The sequence below is a fragment of the Canis lupus genome, chromosome 11 (genome assembly GCF_003254725.2).
Source record: "Canis lupus dingo isolate Sandy chromosome 11, ASM325472v2, whole genome shotgun sequence".
Taxonomy (NCBI): Eukaryota; Metazoa; Chordata; class Mammalia; order Carnivora; family Canidae; genus Canis; species Canis lupus.
In genome coordinates, this window is record NC_064253.1 from 61,356,184 (window position 1) to 61,369,820 (window position 13,637).

A 13,637-nucleotide genomic window follows, 5' to 3' on the forward strand; every position below is an offset into this window, starting at 1 on the left:
GCAGACCAAGTGACATGATCTGATTTGTGGTTTAGGATGTTTTTTTCTGGAAATTAGATTGAGTGAGCCTTCCAATTCTGTAGCTTGGGCATCAATTTATCTCACAGAGTGTTAAATTCTAATAAGGTCAGAGTAAATCTTACAGAGCACTCAACGGAGTGAATATCTCAAAACTTTTACCTTGTGAAGAAAGATCCAAATCTTTGATTCCAGAAATAAAATTTCTTTTTAAATAATTAAGGCCTATGTCATTGTGATTGATGGGTCAGGAAAGTGTTTTAACATTTTTTTTCATGAAAAAAAATGTTTCTTTCCCTTTGAAACTTTGGATATTTTTATTTCTTACACAGACAGGGGTCTTGAGCTACAAATGCCCCTTTACTATCCAGAAGTGGATGGCACCATATTTAGACAATAATATAACACCCTTTGGACTCACAAGAATGGTTTCTAACAACTGCATTTGTGACCTTAGGGAAGCTTGACATTACCTGTGACGTTGACCAGCATTTTGGTTTGGTGAAGGGTCTACCCTTAGTAAGATTAGATCAGTAAAACAGAAAGAAGTTAATCTGAGCCAAAGATATTTTGAGATATAAATAAGTACAGAACATAGGAAAATAATTAGGGATATAATCACTCGTTAATATATGATCTTGGATATGTTGTCTGAACTCTCAAAGCCACACAGATACCAAGCGATCATATAAGATGATGGGCTAGTGCCCACCAAAAACTCATGTTCTCATCTACAATCATCTTTTTTGCAGATAGGCTCTGACCATGAGACTAATTCTAGCCAATGAAATATGAGCAAAACTAATGTTAATTCTTTTAAGTCATGGCCATTAAGAACAAGTATAGCTCCTGTACCTCTCTTTTCTCCTGTGCTAACCTTGGATGCCAGGTGTTTCAGATGGCATAACTACAGGATAGAGGAGAGCCACTGATGAACATTGCATGAGCAAGAAATAATCCTACCTAGATAATATAGATAAGAAAATGCTTTGAAAATGATAGTTACTATTACTGGTCTTGTTCTAGTAACAAATAGTGCTTTCACTGCCACCTCAACTAATAGGGATTAATCCTCAACTGGTTTGGTAGAGTTCCATTTTGTTCAAGGAGTAAGGCTTTTCTCTCAAGCCCTACTCCTGCACAAGGTGTCTAAGGTAGAAGAGAGGCTACTCTCTACTCAGGGACCTTACACATACCTTGGACAATGGACACTGGAATGTTCATACTGGAGAAGAAGTCAATGCTGAGTCTCACTTGGGTTTTGGGTTGACAGGTCCTCTTCCTTTCTCATATTTAACTGCATCTACTCTTGCCTTTCCAGTCAGTCTCTCCTCTGCCTTCTCATCCATCTTTCTCTATTTCTCAGGAGAATACAGTTTTTAGGAGTAGAACTACATGCATGCAAAAATGTTTGTCTTATATTTAGATCGGAAGTTTCTTCAGACTTTTATTTGTGCTTTGGTGAAGACAGAATAGGGGGAAAAATGCCCTCAGCTGAGAGTAAGGGAACAGAAGAAGAGAGAAATATACTTAAACACATAGATTATGATTTTGAGTTATAACCTGTTATGTTATTATCTTTGCTGACATGATTATTAATCATGAATAGTTGAAACATGGGCTGCTGAGAGACAAAGTCCTATAACAAGGGAATTCATGGAAACGATTTTTCAGAAATGTATTATATGGTTTGCAATCATCCTAAACTATCAAAACACTTTTCATAGGCTTCTAAGAGACGTAAACAATAAGCTGTATTTGGGTGCACAGAGGTGCCGGTACAAATGAAGAAGCAGAGCAACCAACATTTTCTAGAAAAGCTTCCTAAAGCTACCTATACTTTATCACCTTCTTTTAATCTCATTTGTGGTAGGCATCTTCTGACATGGTCCCAATGAGCCTTGCTTCCTAGTACTCATGCTCCTGTGTAATTAGTCCCTCCTTCTTGAATATGAGCTGGTTCTAGTGACTTCTAATCAATAGAGTATGACAAAAATGACAGCTTGTCACTTTTAATATTAGGTTATAAAAGATTGTGACTTTTGTTTTGTTAATACTCTCTCCCTGGTCCTTTTCTTTGACCACTCTGATGAAGTCAGGTGCTATACAGGGAAGTCTTCATATGGTTCTGGAGCACAGGTATGGGGGAGACTAGTGCCTTTCTTTTGAGGAGCTCATAATCTACAGAAACAATATAATGCATGTTTTAATAGAGCTATATACAAAGAAAGGGCTGTGGCAACAGGGATAAAGGAGCAACTAATTAAAATTTTCAATAAATAACATCTATAACTAGAGCAGTCAATGCGAATTTTCTGAAAATGATGTATTACAAAACAGACTGTATCGCCTACAGATGGAGCATCAGGGAATTGTAGACAGAGACTGAGACCTGATAATATTTTGGCTCTGGTCTAAGGAAGTGACCAGCTGGATAGAATTAAAATGGATCACCTTGGAAAATGCAAATGACTCAGAAGATGGCAGAGAACACAGTAACAGCAAAAGAGGTCTGAGGAAGACCCGGATGAAAACCTTGATCTTAGCTGCTCCTGACTGAGGATTTCCCTAATGGTTATTAAAGATGGTTTGAAACTTGACAAGATTACTTCTGTAGGAATCCCTGCATGGTATTTTCTGTTACCATATCTTTTACAGCTAAATTATCCTCAAACAATATTTTTAAAGCTCTTTTATCTCCTTTTAAAGACTCTTTGCTAAAGCAAAACAAAGACACAGAAAAATATGCAAATCATAAATGTACAGCTTGATGAATTTTCACTAACTGAATACACCCATGTGGCCAACACCCAGATAAAAATAGAACGTTTCCAGTGCTCCAGAAGCTGTCCTCATGCTCCCTTCAAGTCCCTCTTAACTTTTAAAAAACTTGCTATTTTAAATACTTTTAGATTTATAGAAAGGTTGTAAAAATAGTATGGAGTTCCTATATACCCCTCACTATTTTCCCTGATGTTAACATTTGACCTAATTATAATAAAATTATCAAAGGGACATAGGAACCAACTGGAACTAACTCCAAATGCCCAAAAAACATGGATGATTTAAGCAATGCCAATAACCAAACAAAGCAATGGATTTTTAACCTATAAAATAAATATCCATGAGTCACATGTATATAAACAATTGTATACTTAGGAGGGAAAGGACAGCTCTTTTTAAAGTAGAATTCCAATTAATAAATGTAACAAATGATAGAAATAGAAGATCACCACCAGGGAAACACCACTTTGATAACTGTAGAAGGAAAGGATCTTTGATAGATGTTAATAGTAGTGGGCAAAAGTATGCTGAGAAGCAGGGCATTCGCATAGTCTCAAAGTACTCCCCTATAAGAAACTCGTCACTTTCCAAGTAGAAAAACTTGGCAGACACTGTGTGAACCTCACAATAAGCTAGTATCACCCCCCAGGGGTAAGACGTATTGACATCCTCTATCTCCTGATATGAGGCACCGAGAAGGGCACAGCATCACTTCTGCAATATTCTTGCCCAAATAACATAACCTCAATTTAATCATCAAAAACATAGAACAAACCAAAACCAAGGGACCTTCTGCAGAGTAACTGTCCAGTTCTCTTTTAAAGGGCCAAGGTTATGAAAGACAAAGACTGAGGAACTGTCCCCCAGCCTGGGGGAGTCTAAGGAAGCATGAGGACTTACTGCACTGTGGAATCCTGGATTGGATCCTGGACCAGAAAAAAAGAACAGTAGTGGAAAAACCAGGGAAAGTCAGATAAGGTCCATACATTAGCTGATAGTAGGTCAACATGAATGTTCCTTTTAATTCTTGAAAGCTGAAAGAATAGTGACAGCTAATACATGGGTACTGCTTACTTCATGCCAGAGCCCATTTCCATCTTGCAGATGAGGAGACCGAGGCCCAGACAGACTGACTGGTGTTCCAGTATAGTCCCGCAGCTCGTGAGCAGCGGACAGGGATCACACCCAGGCCTGTCTGGCTGCCAGAGTCCGCCAACCTCCCTGCCTTCTGCCTGTCTGGTGTGCTTCCTTCAGAGGTGGGTGAGGGCACACTCTGGGCCCTGGGCTCTTGAACCCGCAGACCAAATGCAGCATTTCCCCACTGTCTTCGGAGGGGGTGTGGAGGCAAGGCCTGCCTTCCTGGCTGGGATGCCCCTTTACAAAGGCATTTTTTCCAAGGTTCTAAAATAGAAGCTCGGGGCCTGTCTTTCCACAGAAAGTATCGACATCTATATTTATCCCTTTTACAGAAGCTGAGGAGACCCAGTTCATGCTAATTGCAGTTTACCAAACAAGCTGATTCTTAACCCCACGAATATTTTTGCCATTGAAAGCGCCTACAACTTGCGAAAACGAACAAATGGCACACTGCTCTGCTCTTTTCGCCTCCCACATATGATTATATTTTGTTGCCTGTTAACTCTGCAGTTGTACCACAGGCGTCACAGAGACGTGACCAAGGGTCCCAGCCACCCCCAGTCAGAGCACAGCATGGACTCGGGATTGGTTTACACACAAAATTCAGGGATTGGTTCAATCTGGCAGCACACTGCTGGAAATGAGGTCCTCTGATGGTTCTTAGGCCAGTAAATACTGGGGATTTAATTACTTGCTTTTTTAAACCTTTTATAAACTTCGTTTTTAAAGCCATTTCATAATTAGCAAAGAGCAGGGAGATGAGAAAAATGAACACACATATATCCATCACCTAGGTCCAGCAATTGCCTACATTTTGCCAAATATGCTTTACGCGTACATACTCCTGTCACACACATACACACATTGCTGAACGATTTCAGAGGATACTACAGATTGCGTATCAGAGGGTTAAATGGGGCAGCGTGTTGCACGATCTGCAGTCTAGAGCTGACCTGAGGTATATCCTGCCTTTCTATTTTTTTATTTTTTTATTTTTTGACAGGGTTGGAGGGTGAATGGATGGTACTGACGAGCCAACAGGGTGGAATATTATAGGGTTTAACACTCAGGTGTGGAATCATAAAAAGTAAATGCTGGAAGTCCTGTTCCATTCTCTGACTCCAAGATCCCCTTCCTCTCTTTTTGTTCTTCTGATCTTTGCTTTAGTTAAATTGGTCCACTTCACCATCAGAGCACATGTTCCGAGCTTCCCTGTCCTTGTTTTCATTCATGATTTTTCCTTCATTTGGTTCTTTCCTTTCTCACTCTTTACCACCACCGTCCTCTTCTCTTCAACTGTCCAAATCCTACTCATTTTCCAAGCCCTGACCCAATGGGACCTTCTTCCAGAATGCACCTACTCCTGTCTCCCACAATCCAGAAGTATTATTTCCTCCATCTGAGCTCCTGTTCATTTTATCGGTTGTGCTTCTGTGTCCCTTACCACTTTTGATTTTGCCATTTTTAAGTGGTGTGTATAATATATCTTTTCCCATAGATCATAAGCTTCTTGAGAGTGCCTACCACACCTATTGATCCTTATAGTTCTCAGACTGCCTTGTACCTAACAGTGCTTACTTAATTACTGCTTCTGTGTGAAGCCCTGAAGACCCCATAATGATGGCCTTGTTCATTAAAGTTCAAAAATTAGTGTGATCTCTTGGGGGACCACCTTTCCAATGTATCATTATTTGGTTGGAATGGCTGGGGAAACCTAGGGAGGATCAAGACCCTTTTCAGGGCTGTGGTCTTTTGGGATGGCTTAAATGGGTACCACTGTCCCTTAGTGTAGTGTAGGTTCTTTCGATGCTGCTCTCTGGCCCACTGGAGCAAGGGTAAGAATACCAGTATGCTACTTCAAGGGCCAGAGCACTGGCAGATGGCAAGGATTTTTGGTCTCCTCTGACAGGCTGGATTCTCAATGCAATTGGAAATAAAAAAGAGCAAAGAGACCAATTCAGAAAATACATCCTTCTTTATTCAGATAAGATACATTTTATGTGCTTTATGAGGTTAATGTCCCCTGCTCCTGATTACAAAAATCTGATTGGCATATTAATCAGGTTATAAAAGTGAGAGAGGGAAGAACCACAAACGAGGCAGCAGCTGCTCTTTTGCTGCCAAATCCATTCAGGATATAAAATTTTTGCTGAGATATTTATTGTAAAATAGTTTTTTTCTCCCCTTGCTTTTATTTTTAGACGGCATTACCCCAGCATCTGTTCCACCTCATGTGAGAAATGTATTGGAATAGGGGGTGAGAGGAATGTACTTACAAAATTGAGAAGGCTTCTGCAGAGTGTGAGAAGTGAGGCAACACATCTTGCTCTAATCAAAGACTGAGAATCTTGGGAGGAGCTTACTTCCCTCCACTTGACGCTCGTATCTTTAGATCCCAGAGCTTTGAGAGATACCTGAGAAAGATTTAACTTTTATCAGCAACATCACTCCCAAATTCTTGTCCAACTTTTGCTTGATTACTTTCAGTGATGAGGAACTCATTACTTCTCAACACAGCATTACAGAGGAAAGTAAAAGAGTGGTTTCCTGGATCTTATTGCAAGAAACAAAAAGCCAGCATAGGAGCGAGTCTGAGTCACAGGGAGCAGGATTCACAGGCTTCTGTGGTTCCAGGACACTTATCTGTTAGTTCTTCCTTGTTTCGTAGTTGAATACTATTCCACTCATGATTCCACCTTTGCTCCATGGAACCATGTATAACAAATCCAAAGCCTTTTCAGATACTTAAAGACTGGACTTCTCTGCTGAATGTTTGCTTCTCCACATTAAATTTCCCCTGTCATTTCTTCACTTCCTTCCCAGGCATTGTTTTGAGGGTTTTTACCATTCTAGGTACTCTTTATCTGATCACCTGTGTCTACTCAAGGTATTGGTTCCGGACTTGAATTAATTGCTCTCCCTGAAGGGGTACTTACTTGCAGGATTAGGGAAGGAAAGAAATGCTACCATTTAATCTGCATACCATTCTCTCTCCCTTCAAGTCAGCACTGATAACCTGGACTCTGGTTTGCAGGTTATCAGAACTTATTATTAAACTGAATTGATTTGTTTTATAAGGAAAATACCATATAACATAGAGGCTGAATATTCAGGGCTGAAGTTATAGTACCAACTTATTAAGATATGTATTCTGACTGTGGCAGAAATAATTTATGATGGACTATAAGATCAAATCATACAAAACAGACTAGCCCAGAAAAACATCAGAAACAACTTGGAAAAAATGAAGAAGTAGTTCATTGATGATGAATTATAGGATCTAAGCACTAAACACTGTTCAAGTGCCCTAATAATAAAGACAAAAACAAAAACATAATCAGTCTTTTGTTTTTCTCTAATAAAAGGAAAAATGTCCATTTGGTGGACAAATTTTGTTCTACCAAAAATTTACCGCATAATCTATTTATATTCCACCTCATTCCTTCTGAAAGTAAGCTCTGTGGTGCTGAGGAGCATGCCTGTCTTGGTCACTGTTCTATTCCCCTTATTGAATATAGTTTTGACATTTATAGATACTCAGTATGATTTTCAGCTGAATTCCACAAAAGATCTGAGGCAGTTGATTATAGGGTCACTTGCAATAAACCATTATAAAAATAGAAATAAAACATTATAAAATAGAAATAACCAGGATTAGGAGAACAGAAGAATGAAAAGTAAAATATGAGGCTCAATAGCAGAACACAAATTCACTTACTGTGAGAGTCAAAGGAATTTGACTGTAGGTGAACTTCATATTTGATGCCACGCTTGTGTTGGCAAAAATGAAAAGACATGATCAGCATCATGGATCACAGATGATAGATGATAGAATAGTATTTCAGTCATTCAAAACAAGCAAAACTTTTCCAAATACTATTTTGGAGCAACAATTCACAGCAACATTCCCTATGACAATTCCTTTAAAAAAAAAAAAATTCATGAGAGACAAAGAGAAAAGAGAGGGAGAGGCAGAGACATAGGCAGAGGGAGAAGCAGGCTTCCTACAGTGAGCCCCATGTGAGACTTGATCCCCAGACCCAGGATCACACCCTGAGCTGAAATGTTCAAATGCCGAGCCACCCAGTCATCCCTCCATATAACAATTCCTAGTGGCTGTCTCTGGAACACCCTGGAATGATAATAGAGGGACCACAGTGACCTGTAACTCGGTGAAGGTGAAGGCCTGCCTCCCATGGCTCCACACGGATAGTTGCTCAGGAATGTAGGAGATGTGCTCTTGAGCTTTTGCTTGGTTACTAAGAATTAAAACTGAAGTGAAATTTAGCTCTTAGAAAAAGGAGGGAATTGATCAGGGACCAGTATTAGGCCACTCACTTTGCTGTGGTTTTTTACCCTGAATCCTGTAATGTGGATGAACTTGTTTTAATGAATCCTGAAGGGCCCATCAACTTGAGTTAACTGTAAATTATGTACCCAGGAAACTGAATGAATCAACCTGACTGATGTCATTTTAGTTTGGGTTCCCCTAGAGAAGCAGACTCAGAGACAAGCCCTTGTGTGCACCTTGGGAGGTGATCCCAGGAAGCTCGAATGAGGAATGGGGGATAGGGAAAGAGGAAAAAACAAGAAGGTATTTGTTAGTGATTGACTTGGCTTTCATCTGGAGAATAGACAGTCAGTTTTTATCTCCTTGGGAAGATTTCTTTGATTCTCCAGCCAATTAATGTTTTTACCTTTGTTTGCTCTCATTGCATTTTGTACTTGCCTCTCCTATAGCACTAATAAGGTCATGTGATAGCTTGGCACTTGTAATACATTTGTCTTTTCTACTGGACTGTGAGTTCCTTGAGAAAAGAAACAGCAATATTTTAACATCTTTGGTCCAGCACATAATAAGCATTCAAAACTATTTATTGATTGTATTAATGTACAACTCTCACAGTCAAGTGGAGCAGTCACATCTTTGCGAATCCATCGCACAATTCTCTTCCGTGTGGCTAGACCTGTCCTGAAGAAACAAATTCTTTGATAAAGGGTCAGCAGGAACCTCTCTCTTCTTTTGTAAGTAATACCACCAGAGGTGATTTTAGATTTTTGTTGCTATAGAAACCTCAGAAAGTACATTAACTTCAATGCAAAGGCATCTTATTCCTTAAAAATTTCATGTTTGAATGATTTAAATGCAGGTCCCAGCTGGGTTATTAAATGCACTTCATGTGAGGGAAGGAGTATAATGTTGTGGCTAAACGTGTAGGCTTTAGATTCAGGCTGCCTGGGTTCAACTGCTGGCTGCATCCCATAATACCTGTGTGACCTTGAACAAGTCAGGTGAAGAAATTGAGGCTTAGAGATATTATGTATCTTTTCTGAGGATTCACAGCTCTTCCACTTGAAATTATTCATGATAGTTAATATTAGCTTCAGAAACTTTTCCAAGGGTACACTCTTAGTAGGTGATGGAGTTGGTCTTTGAACAAGGTGAAAGAAAATATTTTTTCTTTTCTTTTTTCTTTTTTCCCCTTCCCTCCCTTTCCCTCCCCTTCCTCTCCTCCTCTTCCCTTTTCTTATCCTTTTTGCAAGAAAAGCTCACTTTAACTCTTGTTGGAAAGAGGTTTAGTTACAGTCATATATAAACAAAGAGTATATTTCTAGTAGCAGCCAATAGCTTGTTGTATCATTGCTCTTCACAAATATTATAATGCCTCTTGAATGGAAATGCCCTAGTTTATTTTAATAGTCTCCATTTACTGGACACCTACTACATACCAAGTTCTTTACCTGTATGATTTCTTATCCTCATAATTAATCTGCAAGGCAAAATACATTGTCTTGGTTTGATTTTCCTAGAAGTAGGCCCTAAGATATTGTTCAAATGCAAGTAGTTTATTTGGGAAACAGTCCCAGGAAATACTGAGAAGGAGTCAGGAAGTGGGCAGGGAAGGGAAGGCAGCCAATTAAGGATGTGTTGTAACGCAAGTTAACACTGTGGGCAACTGGGACTAATCCTGCTGGGCACCTCTAGAAGCCAGTGAGGGACAAGTGCCTCAGGCTTATCCCAATCAAGGTGTGAGGGAGTTGGAGTATTGTATGCACTGGTTCCCATTGCTCATTGGATGAGGGCTGCACTCTGTCCATGTTAATTATTCAGTACTTGTGACCTACCTTGGGTGAGCAGAGTGGGCTCTTGTGGACAGAGAAATCCTTTGGCAGATGAATGAAGATGCTGGCAGGTGGGAGGTTCAAGAGAAAATGGGTGGGGCCCTTACAATGTCTGCTACAGTCGAGGAAACTGAGGCTCAGAGGAATCAACTAGCTTGCCCCTACTCCCTAGTATGTAAAATGTCATATCCAGCTGGCACTAGAATGCAAGTGGTTCTGACTCCCACTCCCTGACTTTTCCTACTCCTTGCATTATCCTGCCTTCCATCACCAGGCTGGGGAGTAGTCTGTGCGAAAACAAACTAGTCTGAGGACTATGACTCTCTCTGAAACAGAAATGTACTTTGGGGCTGTTAAGGAGTTTAGAGTCATCAACTGTTGTGTTGCCTAGTATTTGGAATCCATCCTGTCATGAGTTGAATTGTGTCCTCCAAAAAAGATACATTGAAGTCCTAACTGCCAATACGTCAGAATGTGACCTTATTTGGAAATAAGATCATTGCAGATTAAGTAGTTATGAGGAGGTCATACAAGGATAGGGTGAGTCCCTAGTCCAATATGAGTGGCAGCCTTATGAGAAGAGGGCCATGTGAAGATACAGACCCACAGGGAGAACCTCATGTGATAACGGAGGCAGAGCTTGGAGTGATGCAGCTGCAAGCCAGTGACCCCAAAAACTCCCGGCAGACCACCGGCTGTGACAGAGGAGTCCCCTGCTGACACCTTGATTTTAAACTTCTCACCTCCAGACTGGTGAGACAAGAAATTGCTGTAGTTTAAAGTTACCCCGATTGCAGTATTTTGTTACAGCAGCCCTAGGAAACTAATACATACACCTATTTTTTTCTTTAATAAAGCTTTTACTGACACTAGTCCTTGTGCAAGAGGGAGATTTGGTGCCAGCTTGCAGAATCGTCTGAGTTGGGAGCTCCAGCTGCAGTTTGCATGACTCCCTTTCAGAGTGATGTGGGTATCTTGAGCAATCAGTTCCTCTGACACAAAGAATATAAAACAACCAAGTTTGGATAAAAAGAATTTCTTCCTTTAGTACTTACTAGACTCTACTCTGATTGATGTACTTAGCACTGCTTCCAGCTAAGGTAAAATAGATCCTATTTCATAGACAGGGAAACAGGAAAATAGGGCAGTTAAGGAATTTGGAATGAAGCCATCTGATGTAGCCTCTTACAAGCCTTTTTCCTTCTGATCCCTCAGGATCCCATCAGCAGCTTTGCTTCTCTGCTTCACTACCAGGATCTGAGCAAGTTGCCTGAGACAAAGTAAAGACACTAAAGGAAAACTTATCTTTAAAAATCATAGTCCTCGGAGTTAGAGGAGAACTGAGCACACTCTCTGGGGAAGAAGAGTAAGGAACTGGTACCCAAATGTGTCAAGAGCACCCAGAGATTGTGGGTGAGATGTCCTGTGTTTTGGTGGAGCATCATGGTCTACACCTGGAGGAGTACACACAGTCCACTTTCTGCTGCTGTCATCTTAAGACAAAATCATTTCTGTGTGTTTTCCATTCCCATCATTTTGTTCACTGGTATGGAAAACAACTTCAGGCTCAGATGAATCTGGCTTCAGAGTATCTGGGGTTGGTGCTGTGGGCATAGCCCACTCTTCAGCAAAAGGCCCCTAGGAACTGTTATCCAAGAAGACACTCACCCTTGCATCCACTTTGGCTGTCGCTGGACCACACAATATAAAGGGAAGAATGCAGGCACTGGAATCGAGGAGGTCTAGGTTTGAATGTAAGAACTTGTTATGATTTAACTGCTGTTTTCATATATGTGTGTGTGTGTGTGTATGTGTGTGTGTAATTTCTTTTCCATAATATATCTGTAACTGCATTAAAATACCCACGTCACAGTGTCAAAGGATTAAATGAGGGTAAGAAAAGAACCTCTGAAAAAAAAAAAAAAAAAAGAAAAGAACCTCTGTTACTGGGTTCTTAAGAGGATCAAATGTGGAAACCATGAAGCCTGTACATACGCACTGTGTGCCTATCCTCACTGTATGGCTGTTAGCTCTTATTGTTGTTACGGTTACCACTATGAACAGTGATAATGTAAGCAATGTATCTGGCAGTACATATTTTTTCCCCTAGGCTGCTGATTTGACCACTGCAAATGTACACGAAGTCCAGCAGAATGGGGGAAAACTCTCTGTCTCTAATAATAGTATCCAAATAAGTTCTTCCCTTGGGCATTTCTGAAGAGAAAAGGAGAGTTGTGGCAGATGGAATTCACTCTTCAGAGTGACAGACAAATAACATACAGGCATCACCACAGCGTGGTCTTGGGGTAACCACCAGTTCCTCTGCACTATGGCGGTGATGATCCTCTTAGTCATGTGTGGCTTTAGTAGTGCCTGTCCTGCTTACGATCTAGATCAGTGCTCCTTCATCTTAAATGGGCCTACCAATCACTTGGGGACTTTGTTAAAAATGCAAAATCAGGGATGCCAGGGTGGCTCAGTGGTTGAGCACCTGCCTTAAGCTCAGGGCATGGTCTTGGGGTCCCAGGATCAAGTCCCCGGTCGGGTTCCCCTTGAGGAGCCTACTTTTCCCTCTGCCTATGTCTCTGCCTCTCTCTCTCTCTCTCCCTGTGTCTCTCATGAATAAATAAAATCTGTTTAAAAAATGTAAAATAAGATTCAAAGGTCTGGAGTAGAGCATGAGGTTCTTCATTTCTAACAAGCTCCCAGGTGATGCCAGTGCGGCCCATAAACCACATTTTGAGTAACAAGGTTACACATGTTCTTTTTTATTTTTCTTACCTCATTCTATTGCACCTGTAAATGTAACTTTTTGTGGATTCCATTACCCCTTTTCACACAGGCGGGTTATATTCTTGGCTCATTCATTCTTTCAACATTCAATAAGTCATTGCTGTGTGTTAGGAACTGTGCTAAGCACTAAATATCACAGTTGATAGACATGGGTTTCAGTGTCATTGATATGAGTTCCAGCATTCTCCAAGGAAGCAGGGCCCCTGGTCATGAGGTCTATGTTGGATATTCCCTTGTACCTTTCCACCTATCAGAGCAGTGGCCTGGGTTAGGAACACGTGGTAGGGAAAGAAGTTATTCTGTCCAGATACAAGCCAGATAGCTCTAGTCCCTGGCATTTGCTTGACCTTTGATTTAGTTCCCTACCCATTTTGACACAACATTCTTCTTCTTTGTCAGATGCTACTTGAAATAGAATCATAGGGCCATGCTGAATTGTGCACAGCAGGTGACTGAGGTAAAGTCTTGAAGATATGTCTATCCTCTCAAGTCTTTCCATGTTTATTATCAAAGAGGCTTCTCCCAGCCCAGACTTTGCCCCATCTCACTGGCTCCTTTCTTCCCTTTCCCGGATCTTCTCTTATCCTCGGATTCTTATCACTTACGCTGAGTGGTTTGGCTCTGGCCTAGCTAATATTTGGGTCCTAGTTTTGACAACTAACGGGTTCTTCATTTGTTAAGCCTCATCCTCCATAGACGGTAGTGGGATATTAAAAATAATAAACATTTCTTCCTCATAATACCTAAAGTCTCAGAATTGACCAGTGAAAGAGCTTAGTACT